The following is an 18,880-nucleotide window of genomic DNA, read 5'->3' as shown; positions in this document are numbered from 1 at the left end:
ATAGTCATGATAGCTGATCTATCTACAGGGTCCATTGTTGTCTACTATCTTTTTGTTGTTGTTCTTTTTTTGAGCTATTATATATTTTTTTCCACTCCTCTCCTTTCCCTTCTCCCCCTCGCCTTCTACCCTCTCCCATGGGCCCTATGCTCCCAATTTACTCAGGAGATCTTGTCTTTTTCTACTTCCCATGTAGATTAGATCCATGTATGTCTCTCTTAGGGTCCTCATTGTTGTCTAGGTTCTTTGGGATTGTCAATTGCAGGCTGGCTTTTCTTTGCTATATGGCTAAAAGCCACTTATGAGTGAGTAGATATGATATTTGTCTTTCTGGGTCTGGGTTATGTCTCACAATATGTTTTCTAGATTCATCGATTTGCTTGCAAATTTCAAGATGTCATTAATTTTTCTTTTAATTTTAATTAGTACTCCATTGTGTAAATAAATCACATTTTCTTTATCCATTTTTTTTTTTTTTTGGTCGAGGGGCATTTAGGTTGTTTCCAGGTTCTGGCCATGAGAAATAATGCTGCTATGAACATAATTGAGCACAAATCTTTGTGATACAATTGAGCATCCATTAGGTTTATATTCAAAAGTAGTATTGCTGGGTTTTGAAGTATGTTGCTTCCTAATTTTTTGAGAAATCCAAAGGGGCTGTACCAGTTTGCACTACCACCAACAATCACATCCTACATCCTCTCCAGCATCAACTGTCATCAGTGTTTCTGATTTTGCCTATTCTGACAGATGTAAGATGAAATCTCAAAGTTGTTTTGATTTTTATTTCTCTGAATAGATAAGGAAATTGAGTATTTCCTTAAGTGTCTTTCATCCATTTTAGATTCATCTGTTGAGAGTTCTCTGTTTAGGTCTCTACCCCAATTTTTACTGGCTATTTTTTTTTTTGGTGACAAATTTTCTTGAGTTCTTTGTATAATTTGGATATCAGCCCTCTGTCAGATATGAGATTGGCAAAGATCTTTTCCCATTCCGTAAGCTGTTTTTTGTCTTGTTGACCGTGTCCTCTGTTTTACAGAAACTTCTCAGTTTCAGGAGGTCCCATATGTTAATTGCTGCTCTCATTTTCAGTGCTACTGGGGTTATATTTAGGAAGTGGTCTTCTCTGGTTGGCCTAGTATCTTGAGAGAACTGCAAAACACTCAGTTTCCTGAAATCATAAATCTGTAAGAAAAATGCATGAGCTATTATCCCCCAGTATCATAACAATTTCAGTGACTTCTAAGGTACCCATTGCCCATAAAAATAATGCATTAAATGAGATAATATACATAAAGAGTTAAGAGTAGAACATTAAATGTGCCCATGAATATTATTACATTCTGCTGAGTACATCTTGATAAGTCCTCTTGAAACACTGCTTAAGCAAGTTATTCCTATATTATTGTTCATAAACAAATCCTTTGATGTGAATGCCATTGATGTCAACAAACATTGTATGGAGTCTGCTTCTTAAAAAGATGGGGTGAAAAAATGTACACAAATGGCTCCACATAGTTAGAACTCCAAGTAGTTCCAATAGAGTTTCACTGAAGGGAGATGCTGTCCCTACGTAAAATCTGTTAGCAAGCTTCTCCCCAGTCTTTGAAATGCTTTTATCCAAAACATGAACACTTCCACTTGCATACACAGACTGAGCAGATGTGATTCTCTGCAGAGAGCCCTTGGGGTCTTAGGACAGTGGACAAAAATAGAGACTCATAGAACTAACATGTTTTGCCTGAAATTTTGACCATTTGTATCCACCCTTCAACTGATATTTTCTGACTATAAAACAATTGTCTTAATGTAAGAATGTAATTTTACAGAGAATAAATGCATAGTAAAGTATTTGTAGAATGTTTTGGTGCTGGTGTTTGGATTTTTGAAACAAGATCTTACTATATAGCATGGCCTGAAATTCACAATCCTCCAACTTTATCCTCCCAAGTACTGGGATCACAAGTTGCTGTCAGACAAGGGGCTTGTACCCTGTAAAGATTTGACACTTGTATTGGTTTAGTAAAATGCTGATTGGACAGTAGCCAGGCAGGAAGTATAGGAGGAGTAAACAGAATAAGAGAATTCTGGGAAGAGGAAAGGCTCAGTCTGCAGTTGTCACCCAGACACAGAGGACACAAGATGAGAATGCCTCACTGATAAAAGGTACCATGCCACCTAGCTAATACAGACAAGAATTATGGGTTAATGTAAGATATAAGATTTAATAAGAAGCCCGAGCTAATAGACCAAACAGTTTATAATTAATGTAAACCTCTATGTGTTTCTTTGGGACTGAGTGGCTGAGGGACCTGGCAGGACAGAAATCTCTGTCAACAAGTGTGTCATTACACCTGGCATAATAATTAGCGTAATTTGAACATTAAAATATTTAAATGGTATCTAATGAAAGAAATTGTGTTAATAATGACAGGTAAATCTTGATATTTCATTGTGGAGTGGTACCTAGTATATGATGGATAGTCATATCCATCCCATATCCCAAGTTCATATCCTAATATTTTATCTGCTGATGGGAGAACTGAACCTCATATAAAATATGCTCAGTGGCTGGGGCAGGTACCCTGAAGTCCCAGCTCCTGGGGAGCCCACAGCTTTCTTCTGTGATGGGGGAGAGTCATCTGTTTTGTGTTGATTTCATTGGTTAAATAAAGAGACTTCCTTAGCCCTTTGATAGGACAGAAAATTAGGTAGGTGGAGTAGACAGAACAGAATGCTGGGAGAAAAAAAGCTGAGTCAGGGCAGTTGCCATGATTCTCCCACTGCAAACAGACGCAGGTTAAGATCTTCCCTGGTAAGCCACCTCGTGGTGCTACACAGAATATTAGAAATGGGTTAGATCAATATGTAAGAGCTAGCCAACAAGAGGCTGGAACTAATGGGCCAGGCAGTGTTTAAAAGAATACAGTTTCCGTGTAATTCTTTTGGGTATGAAGCTAGCCGTGCGGGCGGCCGGGTGCCAGGAACATAGCCCCACCGCTCATTATACAACAATCTGCCTTGCTTAAATAAACAATATGACCAAAAGCAATCTACAGATTCAATGCAGTGGCCATCAAAATCCCTGAAAAATTCTTCACAGACATAGGAAGAATGGTACTCAACTTCATATGGAAAAGCAAAAAAACTCAGGATAGCCAAAACAATCCTGTACAATAAAAGAACTTCTGGAGGTCTCACAATCCCTGACTTCAAACTCTACTACAGAGCTACAGTACTGAAAACAGCCTGGTATTGGCATAAGAACAGACAGGAGGACCAATGGAACCAAAAGAAGACCTGGATATCACTCCACACATCTTCAAACATCTGATCTTTGACAAAGAAGAAAATATATCAAATGGAAAAAAAGAAAGCATATTTAACAAGTGGTGCTGGCATAACTGGATATCAATATGTAAAAGAATGAAAATAGACCCATATCTATCACCATGCACAAAACTCAAGTCCAAATGGATCAAAGACCTCAATATAAAGCTAGCCACACTGAACCTTATAGAAGAGAAAGTGGGAAATACACTTGAATGCATTGGCACAGGAGACCACTTCCTAACTATAACCCCAGTAGCACAGACACTGAGAGAAGCAATTAATAAATGGGACCTCCTGAAACTGAAAAGCTTCTGTAAATCAAAGGACACAATCAACAAGACAAAACAACAGTCTACAGAATGGAAAAGGATCTTCACTAACCCCACATCAGACAGAGGTCTGATCTCCAAAATATACAAAGAATTCAAGAATTTGGTCACCAATAGAACAAAGAATACAATTTAAAAAAAAAAAAATGGAGTACAGACCTAAACAGAGAACTCTCACCAGAGGAATTTAAAATGGCTGAAAGACACTTAAGGAAATATTCAACATCCTTAGTCAACAGAGAAATGTAAATCAAAACAACTCTGAGATTCCATGTTACACCTAAGAATGGTAAGAATGGCCAAGATCAAAATCATTGATCACAACTTATGCTGGAGAGGTTGTGGGGAAAAGGAAACACTTCTGCATTGCTAGTGGGAATGCAAGCTTATAGAACCCCTTTGGATGTCAGTATGGTGATTTCTCAGAAAATTAGGAAACAACCATCTTCAAGACCCAGTAATACCACTATTGGGTATATATTCAAAGGATGCTCAATCGTACCATAAGGACATGTGCTCAGCTATGTTCATAGAAGTTTTGTTTGTCATAGCCAAAACCTGGAAACAACCTAAATACCCCTCAACTGAAGAATGGATAAGGTACATTTATACAATGGAGTACTACACAGCAGAAAAAAATAACAAAATCTTGAATTTTGTAGGAACATTGATGGAGCTGGAAAACATTATTTTTAGTGAGGTAATCCAGACACAGAAAGACAATTATCACATGTACTCACTCATAGGTGGTTTTTAAACATAAAGCTAAGAAAGCCAGCCTACAAACCACAAGTGCAGAGAACATTGACAACAATGAGGACACTAAGAGAGACTTACATAGATCTAATCTACATGGGAAGTAGAAAAAAGACAAGATCTCCTGAGTAAATTGGGAGCATGGGGACCTTGGGAGAGGGTAGAAGGGGGAGGGGAGAGACAGGGAGGGGAGCAGAAAAAATGTAGAGCTCAATAAAAATCAATTAAAAATAAATAATATGATGATGATAAGTGCATATCTGTCAGTTTCAGAATCTTCATAGTAAGTCCATGAAGGAATTCTCCAAGGGAAAGGATCCACCTAAAACTGTAGGATACTTCCTTGTGACTAGAGTCAAGATCATATGTTCAATGTAGACAAAACTGGGTAAGCAGATATACCTACCAAAGGTTCCCTTAGTTTTTAGGCACAAAAGCTTTCTTAACCTCCCCTCTGATCCTTGTGTAATGTTCCCTTCTACTTTCAGTCTCAGCTATGTTAACATAAATTGAGTTCTCCACCTTTTGGATGAGGTCAAAGATTCTCAGGTCAATATTATCCTCCTACAGTCTTCTTCACTGAGACGTTTTCCATTAATATGACTTCCTATCTCTGCATAGTATCTTTTCTGATTACCTCAACCCAAGGCCTCTTCCCCTTCTAACAATTGGGATCCCACTAAACCGTGACTTTGGGTTATCTTTTTCTTCTTCCCAGCCAACCCTGAATAGCATGTTTGTTAGAAGACTTTCACCCCTTGCAAAAATGTTGCTCTATGATACCCATTTTCTTTACAGGAAAAAAAAATCAAATCACAATCTCTGGAGATAAAGAGTATTAATTATCATTTCCCTTTTTTTAATAATCCTGCTGAGAGAAACTGAACTCTCAATAGGTGAATTTGTTACTATTTCTACTAAAATGATTGACAATAGAAAGACTTAAAGGAAGCTATGCCATCACAAAGGTAGTAAAATGTACCTGTTTCATAAATGGAATGCTAACCTAGGCCCAAACATCCAAGTTTAAAATCTAAGATTATCTAGACAGCCAAACTATGGTACCTTCCTCACCTACAGCACTCCTTAAAGATATTCAGTCAGCTTTAACAATACATGGGTCCTCTCTAGTGAGTCATCGCTTCTCCCTGACTCTGAAGTTATAAATAATTGTCTATCTTTAGGAAGGCAGACCTGATCCACAAAGAACCTTGTTGATGAGCAGCCCACGAATCAATGGAGGAATCACTGAGTCAGGGCTTGTTTCCCTTTGTCAGAGGCTGTTGAAAAACAACAGGACAGATAAAACTAAATTTTATTCTATGAAATATTTTAAAGTAAAAGAGGGATTTATTAAAATCACGAGTAGGCAGAGGTTTTAAAGAGCAGAGACTGAGGAAGCAGTGCTATGAGAACAAGATCCATTGATAGCAATAGGGGAGCAGAACTAACAAAGAGGGAAGGACTCACATCTCATCAGAGGTAAAGTACTAACTCCCTCAGTAAACTGAAAACCCCTGCAGCCAGACTCATGTAACTGCACAAGCCCCATCTCAGAGTAGAGCCATCCTTTGTGGTCCCTCCCAGATAAGGGTGAAACTCATGACCCTTTGAGCCCTAAGTGACTTCTTAGAGTGGCATACTTTTATATCTAATAATATTTTACTGTAATTTCTGGGAAGGAAAAACAGCACAATCATCTTAGTGATTGGCTCTGAGGTCTCCAAATAACTCCTTGACTTTATCCACTGTCTTCTATGGCAACTGCCTCCTTTTCTCTTCATCTAAGAAATTTCCCATAGGGAAAAAAAGACACACTAAAATTCATTAATCCTAAATCACAAATGGCTGGAAAGCAACAGCAACAATGAGCATCTTAACAGAACACATGTCTTGTAGTGACATGATTCATTGTCCATTGTGGAGCGGCAGAGATGGTCAAGCACTCACACTAGGCTGACTCAGCTAAGCATGAGTGTGACTCAGAGTTAGAAGAGTAAATTAAGAAGGCTTCACACCGTTATTGATCAGTCACTGCTGCAAGACCCAAAAAGAAGGATTTGAGAAAGTCTCCAAAGATGGTGACGATGGGAGATTGCCTTGCAACAATGTTCTCTACATCTGACTTGGGTCAACAATCCTTTACTCTTAAAAAAAAAAAAAAAGCTAAAGGAAGAAGCCAGGATACCATCAGTATCTGGAGCGGCAGGAAAGCCTGTGTAAAGGAGAACTGTGAGTGCACCATGTATGCAACTCTAAATGTTATATCACGATATATCCTTATAAAACCAGCTTCCAACCTTTTGAAAGCTCAGATGAGACAGATGTAACCACAGAAAAACAGGAAAGGTATTAGTACCACCATGGCCCCGAAGGAAATATTCCATCTTGAGCAGTGCCACCTTGATTTCAACTACATTCACAGTGAATGTACTGGCATGAGTGGGTGCATATGTGAATGTGAATGTACATGTGCATACATGTGTGAGTTGCCGTGTGCTCATGTGAGTTTAAGTGTGCATGTATGTTAGTCTTTGTCTTTATTTTTCTTTAAATGCGTGCATTTGGACTAGTAATTAAGTGACAAATTTAATCTTTCCTGAAAAGCCCCCAAAGAAGCCTCTGTACCTAAGGAATGGATTGTGAGCTGACTTCTTTGAGGTCTAGACACTGGGTATCTTTCTTGAACTTGTACAATCTCTACCCCCATGCAATTGAGGTTATGGAACAGAGGGCTTGGCCATTTCCAAATAGCGTTTACTCACCCCCATAAAACCTATTTGGTGGTTCCAAGGAGCAAATGGCTTTTGCGGGGCTCTTCAATGACATGATTTGCATGCGTGAAGCGAGATCCCCACCATAATTGGAGGATATTGCTTGCCATTACTGTCATTAGAAGCAGGCAGATGTAGGAGCACTCCCAGGGAAAATCTTCCCGCTGGGTTTTCATGGAGATAAGTGCATGAAATCCACTTTTGAAAAGATGTTGGATGGAAAGAATCTGCCATTCTCTGGCTGCCTGATGATGATTTGCTTGTTAATTGGAAGTTTAGGCTTTAGAGAAGCCTTAACAAATTTGATTGCTAAATTCAGGAGGTTTACTCCCTCTTTGCAAGCCACATTCGGAGGCATAAATCCTCGCTCCGTGCATATTTGTCTACGTGCTCATTTAGAATCTCTGTGAAAAGAAGCCAATCTCTAGCCCTTCTGTCAGCAGCACGTCCTGGATCGCTTTCCCCACAAACAGGAACAAAGCACCACTGTGTCCTTTTGTCAGAGTCTCTGGGACTGAGAGGGAGGGCAGAGTCCTGAGCTAAGCTGAGATCAAGGCTGCCTCTGCATGGGTTTGGTGAGCATCATGTCCTGTGTCTTCTGCTGCTATCAACTGCCTGACTGGGTCCCGCTTGTGAACATCACTTCTGTTCCATTCCAAATCAGCTTTCCTGCTGCTAATAAGCTCAAGTCAAACTCAGAATCAAAACAAAACAAACAATGAAAAAAAAAATAAACAAAACCGCATTTGTTTGAAAATCCTGCTGATTTTTTTTTTTTTCTCCTCTGACAGTGCTGGCGTGTTCTGCTCAAAACAATACCACTACCTGGCAAGGTTCCCTGCCTTCCCAGAAAAGCCTTCCTTTACTTCTAATGGCTATATTTGCAAAACTACAAAATGGCTTCACTCATCTATCCTGACTAGTTTCCTCTAAATTACAAAAAGTATATTGTCAGCCGATAAATGACAATCTCCCTGTGGAGCTGTGTAAGCAACTGTGCACATATTACACAAAAGGGGCTACTGCAGGGCGCCAGGAAGCATTTCTCAGACAAGAGTTCAAGGAGGAAGGAGCAGGAGCCTTCCTTCATCATTTCCAGTAATTCTGCTGCATGTACATCAGCTAACAAACCTCTGTTTGACCTTACTTCCATAGCACACGAAACTGGCATGAAGTTAGTTACAGCATAAACACACACGGGACCAATCCAGGTAAAGGCAGTGTTTTCAGCTGGTGGTCAACTAAAAGCATCTCCATGCTCCACAGTCCTCTGAGTGTTTTTGTTATCTCAAACAATGCACCTAGACATGCCTAAGCTGTGTCAGGCAAGCAAAGATGAAGTCTATCGGGGTTTCTTTCACTTATTTATAGATGCCGTCTATATGCCAGGGTCTTGGTAGATGGTGGGGGTATAGTGATGACCAAGGCCTTTGCTTTGTGGAATACAGCTGAGCAGATGTAGCAGCAAACCTCAACAAGAGCTTCCAACCTAGTCTAAAGTGTCTAGCTGAGGCTTCCTAGGTCGTGCATCCTTTACTAGACGCCTAGAAGTACCAGGTATGAGTCAAAAGGAGAGGAAGTGAAAAGCATTTGGACAGAGAAACCTTGCGTGTGGAGGCTCATCTGCAAGAAAGCCCAGAAATCATTCAAGGATGGAGGACTCTGGTGGAGTTCTAATGTGGCATGAATTTAGAGAGATGATGATACTGGAAATGAGAAATGAAGTTGTATTTGAAATGGTGACAAGCAGATTCATGAATAATGGTACATCACTAGCCCTTGCCCCAGAGTAGATGCTAATTAAATTTGTATGGAATTAACATATGGATAAAAGAAAGAATAAGGGAAAAAAAAGAAGAGGGAGAAGAAGGAAGGAAGGAAAGATGAAAACTGGAAGATTTAGGATACGTCAAATATCAAGAAGAACTTTCCACTTTGAAACATAACCTTTTCTTCTGACTTGTTCTTAGCAAGTCTCAATGTGTGGTTCATCGAAGTAACAACCACGCCAATCACTCAAGGATAACTGGGCACTTTCTTCTGCTCATCCTGTGAGAAGCTGTAATGAATAAACACTAATTATCTATAGGAATAAAGTGACTTTTTAACAGTATCTTTCAAAAGAAAATGATATTTTCCCAGAGGACATAAGACAGAAAACAAGCTTGGATTTAAAAAAGTAAGTGTGAAGATGGAACCATCGATTTTACTGCAACAAGCTCGTCCCCATTGGGCCTCCACTCTCACACCACAGCCCTCTGTTGCATGCTGATCTAATCCAAGGGAGATGGTCCCCTCTGAAGGACACCTCAGAGGGCAGCAGTTCTTTCTGTCATAGAAAAGTCATCACTCGAGTGAGTCTAGAACAATGAACCAACATAGTCATATAGAAAGCCTGACAAGAGGCAGGGTAGGTGACATCATGGTTCCAGGAAAGTAAGGGTTTGGGGAACAAGTCTCTGGTCAGTAGGAAACAAAACTCAGCTCAGTCCTACTACAGTAATTTAGTCTTGTCTCAGTATTTAACTTATTTTGGATTTCAAGTATGGAAATAAAGAACACACAATTTTCAAGTTTGTCAAAGAGAAGCATCCAGCCCCACAAAGCACAAGTAACCACACACATAAGCCATTCAACCCTCGTCTTACTTGGATTTGTTTCCACAGAAGGTTTTTGAACAGATGTAGGTAACTTCCGCAAACACAAACACACCGCACCATTTATTTAAGTAACGCTTGCCGCATACGATGCTAAGACACATTAGTCGGTTTTCCTTCAATGTTCGTGAAAGCTGTTCTCCTATATCCTATGGGCCTAGGGTAAGAGACAAAGTGCTTTCTTTCCACTGGTGGGGGGGGAATGAAACAGAGCAAGAAAAGCCAGCAAAGAGTTACAAAGTTGTCTCCAAGGTCAGCTTCCCCTGTTAGCAGAAGAACTGGAAATAAAACCCCAGCCTTTCTTTCCCCTTCCTGTCTGGTGCCCATTGGACCAAATTGTTCTCAATCAATAGGCAGCCAGTTATGACAGATTCGCATTTCAGCTAGTGTCAATAAAAACAAAAATCAAGTTTTAATCAAAACACATAACCAAGATCTACATTTCTCTTGGTCTCAATAAATCTTCCCCAAAGGAAGCAGGCTAAAATTCTTTACATTTAAAAATGAGCTCTGCTGGGACTCCAAATTCTAGTTCGATTTTTGAGCCGAGGCATTTTTTTTCTTTATCAGACACTTGGTGCTGCGGTGTGATAAGAGCCCCATGCAGACCATAAAACTAATTTATCATCTGTAAGGTGTACAAAGAAAATGGTAGCTGCCTACTTGTCTGCTTGACATATTAGGTCATTTTTGCCGCTAGCTTTCTAATACTGAGCAATTTTATCAGCTATTTATATACATTAATTGTGGATACCCATATGCTCAATGTTGTATTTAATAATGCATTGCGTTGAATATGCATTCCTGAAGTCGTAGCATGCAGTGAGCATCTTGCGCTTGGCTATTTGGTTTGCCTATTAAAGGCCATTATTCAGTTATGCCATGTTACCCTTTCAACTAAATTTATGCTTCTTTAAATCTGGCTCACCCTTCGGAAACCCACTGAAGTGGACAAGGCCACCTCACATGTCCCAAGGGCTCGAAGCAAAAACTAACAGGGAAAATGCCATGGTCCACTTAATAATACTCAAGCCGAAGGATTATTTGATAGATCTTTTCCCCAAAGGACAGCAGCATATTCACGCTTCACAGTGTAAATATAAATACAGTTCCCAGGCAACAGAGACACAGGATGCTAGATAAAGTGTGAAAAACACAGCCTCAAATAGCTATACCACAGTGATTTCTTAACTAGCACAGAGGAATCAGTGTAAATATTCAAAGCAACCTCAACCTCCACTCTACATGCCCTGTTTTCTGTGGTCCCCAGGAAAAGAAAACAGGTCCAGTAGAATCCTCATCAGCCAGTAATTCCCCATATCACCTGTGATGAGAACACCCACCTCTGGGGCCCCCTCCCAGAGGCCACAAGTGTTCACATTGGCGTCATAAAATTACCTGTGTCCAACAAGGTTTTAAATGACCCTGATCAAAGACCAACAGTTTCTATGGGTATAATAATCTATAGCCTATTATCCCTCGAATTTCTTGGCTCAGAACACATTTTCGGTGGTGCTTTTTTTGTACAACAGAACAAAAGGAAGGTACGGTTTTGATCCTAGACAAAAAAAAAAAGGTGTGTGTGGGGGGGAGGGAATCAAGGAACCCAGAACTAAGTTAAGTGCAGCAGACATGGAACCAAGGCAGGCAAAGTCAGTCTGGGTGCCAGAGGGTGAGCCAGGAAGGTGACAGGAAGAATAGAAGGTGCTGATCATGGAGTTCATGTGTGAGGCAAGCTATTTTTTCTCTTATCCAAGCCTCTGATCTGTGTTGTGGCATTTGTGTAACCCGACACTGAAATGTGGCCCAAAGCTCTTTTAAAAGTAAGTAATGGAAACATATATAGAAAATTAATAATACTTGGTTTTTCCCCCAAACCCTCCCTAAAACTCTAGTTCAAATATGCATCCTATTCTCACAATGAGTCTGGTAAAGAAATGGAATAATCTACATTTAAATGCTAAAAATCCCTTTATGTTCCTGGAGATTCTTCACCTATGGTGTTCATGTAAATAAGGAAAATGTACAAAGGACAGGCTACAATGAACATGCGAAAGTAGCTTTCTAATACCTGCTGATATTCTAATATAGCCGAGGATTCCATTACTGAACATTGACTTGACTTAATACCAGCAGTTCAAGTTCTTGTGTGTGTGTGCGCTTGGCCCACACAAGGGCCAAAAGGAATCAACGTCATTGCATCTGTTTCACATAGTGTGCCTCTTCATATCTCTGAACCCTCATTATACGGTTCTCCACATGCAAATCTTCCCTGTGCTCAATGACAAGGCTCAGTCTGTGTTTCCGGTGTTCTGTCGCTTTTCCAGCTCTGTACAGTGGGTGTTCCCATCCTGGCCAGATGTCCCTCAGATCTTGGATGCACCTGGATTCCTATTCAGAAAGTAGTTATGGAGCCCTCTGTAAATATCTTGCACTGAGATTTAGTCATCTCCTGTCAAGAAGTCTCTCCTCTTCCACCAGTCTAGCATGCGCTATGCACAGTAAACAATCTGTCACTGAAGTTGTGTATAGTCTGAGCCACCTGTCTAGCATACTAACACCATTACCAATTATCAAAGCTTTCAAGCCAGCAACTCAGTTTTTGTGCTCGGGAGCCAGGCTAGGCCGTTCTGTAGCCTACGGTCAACAGCTGATGCTCCGCTAGCTTTCTTCATTAATACAGTCTAGCATTGCAGCCCAGGAAATGGTTGTAGTTAGAGCTATTGTAAGTGGATCTTCCCACATCCACCTACTCTAGAATACCCCTCACAGACATACTGAAAGGCTAACCTTAATTTAAATATTCTGTCCCATGCGTGCCCAGATCCTTGTTCTCTAGGTGATTCTAGATCTCCTGAAGTGAACGGGTAAGATGAACACACACCTCTCAGAAATGTATATGGCTCAGGAAATAAAGCATATGTGAAACTGAGGATTCAGTAAACTACAGCTTTTAAGCATCCCTTCTTAAGGTTATGTAGGAAGCAACAATTTTTGGTATCAGAGACTCTTCAACTGGGTAAAATACACAAGGAGCTCCTGGGTACAGCTTTCAGGAGTCATCACCCATGCATACATGGGGGGCACTTTTAGGTGATTTAAATACTCTTGGATCATCCATGCCCCTCTAAGTAACATTCTCACCATGTTCCTGGGATAATCCTAATAACTTCACTGCTTTACTAAATTAGTCTTGGGTACAATCGTTTCTTTGATCTGCCATTGGTGCCTATCTGGGGTCAATAACAAATTTGTTCATCGCTCCTCATGAAAAGTCACACAACAGCCACTTGGCAAAATGGCACATACCTGTCATCCTAACATTCAAGAGGCCAAAGCAGGGAGAGTGCCATGATGCTAAGGCCAACCTGAGCTATACAAGATTTTGTCTCAATAACCAACCAAACAAACAAACACAACAGAATGAAGGGGAGGGCGAGGAGAGTATGAGATCATGAAGATCCCTGAATTACCAGAGAAATCTTAACAAAAAGAAGCAAGTTGGAGATTTCTTGCCTCCTGATTTTAGAACTTCATGCACTGTTAACAGCAAGGAAAACACTGTGCACAGATAGGGGAAGTAGACTAGACAGTCTAGACTCACAAGCTTCCACACATCGTTGACTCATTTTCAGCAGGATTGTAGGCTGGAAAGACAGGATTACAGCTGGAAAGACAGGCTAGCAGCAAACACTATCAGAGAAACAGAATGTTCATGTGTAAAAGAAGGAAATCATGTCCTTACATCATATCCAAAAAATTATCTCAATCTGGACCATGACCTGCATACAAGTAAGAGTGAGAACTACAAAACTAATGGATGAAAGGGGAAGGTTCCTCGTGACACTGTACTTGGCAACTATTGCTTAAAGACATGACCAAAACAAAAAAGGACCAGAGAAGCAAAAAGGCTTCCTTAAAATTAAAACCTCATCTGTCAAAAGACACTTTGTAGAGTTAAAAAATTCAATCGTGATATGGAAAGTAATCACTTATAAATTATTTATCTGATAGAAAACATCTGAAATATATGAAGAACTGCTTAATCTCAACCATAAGAAAAGTTAACCACCGATTAACAATGTGCAGACACCTTCAGTCCACCTTTCTCCAAAAAGGGTATACACAGGTAAACACTTGGACAGATAGATTATCAGCATCACTAATCATGGAATCAAAGTCACAATGAGATAACAACTTACGCCCATTGGGATGGTCACTCCTAGGAGAAAGAAAAGAGTAAAAGGGTTACAGAACCTTAAGTGTAAATAAAAATGAGGGGAAAATGGAACTTTGGGTCACTGTACAGTTAATGAGAATGTAAAATGTGTGGCCACTATGTAAAAGGTGCTGGCAACCCTGGACCTCCAATTAAGCATAGAATTGCCAGATGGTACAACAGCTTTCATTCTCTGTGTACATCTGTACACATACTACACGCATGTACATATTGGGCACACATATGCACTCACATATGGGATCTTAAAGATTCAAAAGTGGAGAACCCAAGGGGACACTTTTTCACTCACACATGTAATTGTACTATTTCCAAGAGCTAACAGGTGACCAAGACTAAGCATCTATCCACAGGTGGGTAGACAAGGAAGAAAAAGGTGCACAAGGGAAACTCTACATGGTTCATGGAAATAGAGGACTTTGCTACAACTTGTATGAATCCTCGAAGATGCCCTGACTGGCAAAACAAGTCAGACACAGAAGGAGAAAATGTGTATGACTCCAGTCATGTGAGACCTGCTCATGAAATCCATGGATAGGAGGTGTTACATGTTACAGGGAAAAGGGAGCTGTTCAATAAGTACAATGCTTCAGGTGAAAATTTCATGTTCAAAACGCCCTATGGATGGATACTAGTTATTATTATTGTTGCTTTTATTGTGTATGTGTCTGCCTATGAATTGTGTGTGTGTTTATGTGCCTGCCTGTAGGTATGCAAATGGTACAGTACATGTGTGGAGGTCATAAGAAAACCTCTGGTACCACTCCTTGCTCTTCTCATTGCTTGATGCAGTCTGCTGGTTTTCACCACTGTGTATGCCAGTCTAGCTGGGGATCATCTTTCCTCTGACCGTCTGGCCATAGGAGCCGCAGTTACCAATCCAGACACAGATCTTCATTCTTACACAGCAAGCACCTTACCCACCATCTTAGTTAAAATTGTCATTGTTTCAATAAAACACCATGGCCGAAAGCAGCTTGGGAGAGGAAAGGGTTTATTTGGGTAACATATCCTGAATCACATCCTCTGAGGGAAGCCAAGGCAGGAACTCAAACTGAGCAGGAGCCTGGATGTAGGAGCTGATGCAGAGGCCATGGAGGTGTGTTGCGTGTTCCTTGTGGCTTGCTCGCCTGTTTCTTTAGAGGAAGGATCACCGGCCCAGGACGGCACGACTCACAATGAACTGGATCTACTCAGATCAGTCATTAATTAAGGAAATGTCCAACAGGCTTGCTGCACTCCAATGCTATGGAGGCATTTTCCCAATTGATGTTTCCTCCTCTCTGATGACCCTAGCTTATGTCAAATGACATAAAAAATAGCTACATTCACCAAGTCATCCTTCCCTTAGCCAGGTAGTGATTATGTTACGATTCCATGAATAAACTCAGTGCCACAGAGAGTACATTTTGAAAACCAGGGTAAAAGACACATTTTATGTTATGTATATGCTGCGTTTTTAATGATGAAGATTAATAAGGAAGAATCCCAAAGCCCCTCAACTATGAATCTATCTACATATCTCAATAAGATGCATGAAGATTAAAAGAAATATTTATTTATTATGCAAACATTATAATTTTCCTTATCACTAGATGCTGTGTGCAAACACTGGTCTATCCCCATGTTCCTGTAGCATACCTACAATTAGAGCCTGACCCTGCTCCTGGTCCAACTCCCACACCTGCTTTCCTTCCTTCCCTTTTGGTTTGCAGATGACCTGAGATACAGATGCCCTGTGTATCATTAGGTAGCTTTTACCCATCTTTCTTTTTAGAACTAATTCATACTCTGGGGAACACGAAATGTGATCATAGTGGGTTTAATAAAGAGAACTTACTACAGCCCATGACTTTCATCCTTGAATTCACTGTCCAACCTTTTTCTGGCTAAAATGGAATAGAGGTTCTCCTGCTCAGAAATGCCACTCCCTACACTGCTGGTTGTCACTGATAACCATTCCATGCTGTGACAATCATTCTGTACCCATCTAAGAAGTAAAATTAGTAATACCGATCATGTCTCATTTTCAGTTTTTGATACTTTTTTCATCATGGATTTGGCTGATTTTTTTAATATTATGCTAAGACAATACTTACTTTGACTGCTAGTACCTTTTGAGATTTTTGTTTTTGTTTTGTTTCTTGTTGCTTTGCTGCCTTCTTAAAATGTGCTTTTCACAAGAGCCCCACACAGGCTTCATCAAGCTCTAGCCTTAATCCCACAAAATTTTTAAAAGGGGGGTGGGGGCCAAAAAAAACCATTGCTGCATCAGTTTGTAGCCATTCCTGCAACAGTTTCAACCGTTCAGGAAAAGTGAAGTCAGCTGCCAGTCAAGAATTCTACGTAGCAAAGACTTAAGAAGATTCACCTGTGACCCTAAGTAGCCAAGAGCTGAGCAGGAAAGACTTTCACATACCTTTTTGATAGGATCACTTCAATCTAGAATCAAAAGCTTATATTTAAATAGCATAAATTGCATATCTATGAAAAATGAAGTTCCTGCAGGCTTTCTGCAATTTTGTTCTCTTTACAGAAGTTATTAGAGCAGTTTGGTCTTCTTAAAAGATTTTTTACTGTTTCATGAGAGGTAGCAAGAATCTGTCAACAGAATATATGGCAAACAAGTCAAAAAGAAAGCAATCTATCCAGACTACTAAGTATATCAATCAATTCTGCCTTCAAGTGACCAGACCCAGTGTGTGTGTATGTGTGTGTGTGTGTGTGTGTGTGTGTGTGTGTGTGTGTGTGTATGACAGAGAGACAGAAAAAGAGAGTTCTATAACTCTCCCACCCCAGGCCTTGTTTATTAGCTCTCAAACAAACATATAACTTTGTCTTTTCAACAGCACAGAACTTTACTCCTTGACTAGGAAACAACACAACATCCTCCTGGTGGATGACACTGGGCCCAGACAGTCTGCTATCCTGTTCCCAGGGACTGCATTCAGAATCAGCTTGACAACGTGCTGGTTAGATCTCTGCACAGGACTGTTGAGAGGAAAACCTGTCTGTTCTTTCCACAGGCGAGGCAGATGCCGTCACACCGAGGGCTCAGTGGGAGAGCCAGGATAATGAGGCATTTTGAAACCACAGACCTTGTCAGGAAGACAGAAACTGGGAAAAGGGCTAAGGTGGTGAGTGATTATTTCTCAAAGGAGCAATGGAACACAAAATGAATCTCAGTTTGGGTGAAGTCAGTAAGATGAGGAAAGAAGATGTGGTGAGAATTGTTTATCACTAGATGTAGTTTAGCTTTAATGCCTGGTCTCATTGCAATGTGCACTTGATACATATGAACTGAAATAAAAATGATTTGCCAACTTTGTTGTTATGTATTCCTATTGACACTCACACTCAATGGTGTTTCTTAAAGGTTGTACAGAGGCCAGACTTAGATTCACTTTTTAGGTATATAATTCAACAAGTGCTTAGAATATTGTCAACTACTAGCTGTCGCCTATATTCTAGACTAAAGTTTATAAAATTCTATTGCTAAATAGTCAACAGTTTGAGTCTTTTCTTTTAGGATTTTTTATCGATAAATAAAAAGTACTAGAATAACAAACAGTGTTTACTAAGCCCACACTGAAGTGTGTCTAAAATCTGTAGGATGTCTTAGTATCTTGTTGGTCACATAACCTGACTGACCCAAGTCATCTCCGGGTTATGTCAATTGCCTTGAAACAATTAGCAGCAAATCTTTTTATTATTAAAAGTTACATTAAGAAACAAATTATACAATCCTTTTCCCACTTGAAATTGGCTTATGAACACCAAATGGTCAGATCTTTGTGTGAAGAACTGTGGAAAAACAAGACCTGAAAAATCCATACTTCTAGTTAATCCTTGTTTGACTATCCTCAGGAACAAAATAAACTTGTAGAAGCTTGATACTGGGTCTCCAGAGTAACAAGCACTGAAGACAATGTCAGCTCCGGTCTTATATAGAGCCTTCCAATCCCTCTGAGCGTCCATCCCTTCGCTGTTACCGGTGGGGTCTAAGGTAGCACTTCTCATATGAGTGAAAGCTATCCCAGCTACCAAGTGTTTTGTTAAATAAGTCACAGAAGTGTGCAGCAACTCAACAATGCCTTATCAAGGGCTGTGCAAACTGTCTGTTAACAGACAGAGAATTCAGAGGGAATTAGAAAAGGTAAGACCACTCATAACCTGCATAATGATAATGTTCTCGTATGGGATGAAATTTCCTGTGGCACTCACTTGGGGCATCAACTGAGCATGTCTCACAAGGAGCATGATTGCTACCCCCGACCCATACTCCACACGGAGATCTATGTAGGGTTCTTCTTCAGAACCCCATACATCCTTTCTGATGTGCTTGTTCTTAAGTTACCCATTCCTTAGATAGAATATAAACTCTGTAATCATGAGTCTAATTACCATGTATTATGTGATCAAAGCACACTGTATTAATTCAATGAATTCTCAAGAGTTCCTTACCAATCAGATCCCTCTGTTTCCTGTTTGAAAACATAAACAAGACTCAGGTAGTGCCCTCAAGATTATGAATATTCTAAGAGTTGTCCCTAGTGTTCAACCTTGTTGGCCTTGAATCTATACTCTCTCTGTTGAATGGCAATGAACAGACTGTCCAGTTCTTTGCCACTGTTACCCTAGAGCCTCACATACTGTGGGCACCATAATTAAGGTTCAAAAATATTTATCAAATGAATGAATACATAGATATGATTTGTTTGTTAGCCATGAGCCTTGATTTCCAAAGAGGTAAATAAGGCATAGCTCTTTTCTTTAAGTAATTCACACTGTATC

This window comes from Alexandromys fortis, unplaced genomic scaffold (assembly GCF_014885135.2).
Source record: "Alexandromys fortis isolate MF-2015 unplaced genomic scaffold, M_Fortis_MF-2015_v1.1 scaffold_25, whole genome shotgun sequence".
Classification (NCBI taxonomy): domain Eukaryota; kingdom Metazoa; phylum Chordata; class Mammalia; order Rodentia; family Cricetidae; genus Alexandromys; species Alexandromys fortis.
Note: the sequence above shows the minus strand (reverse complement) of the source record.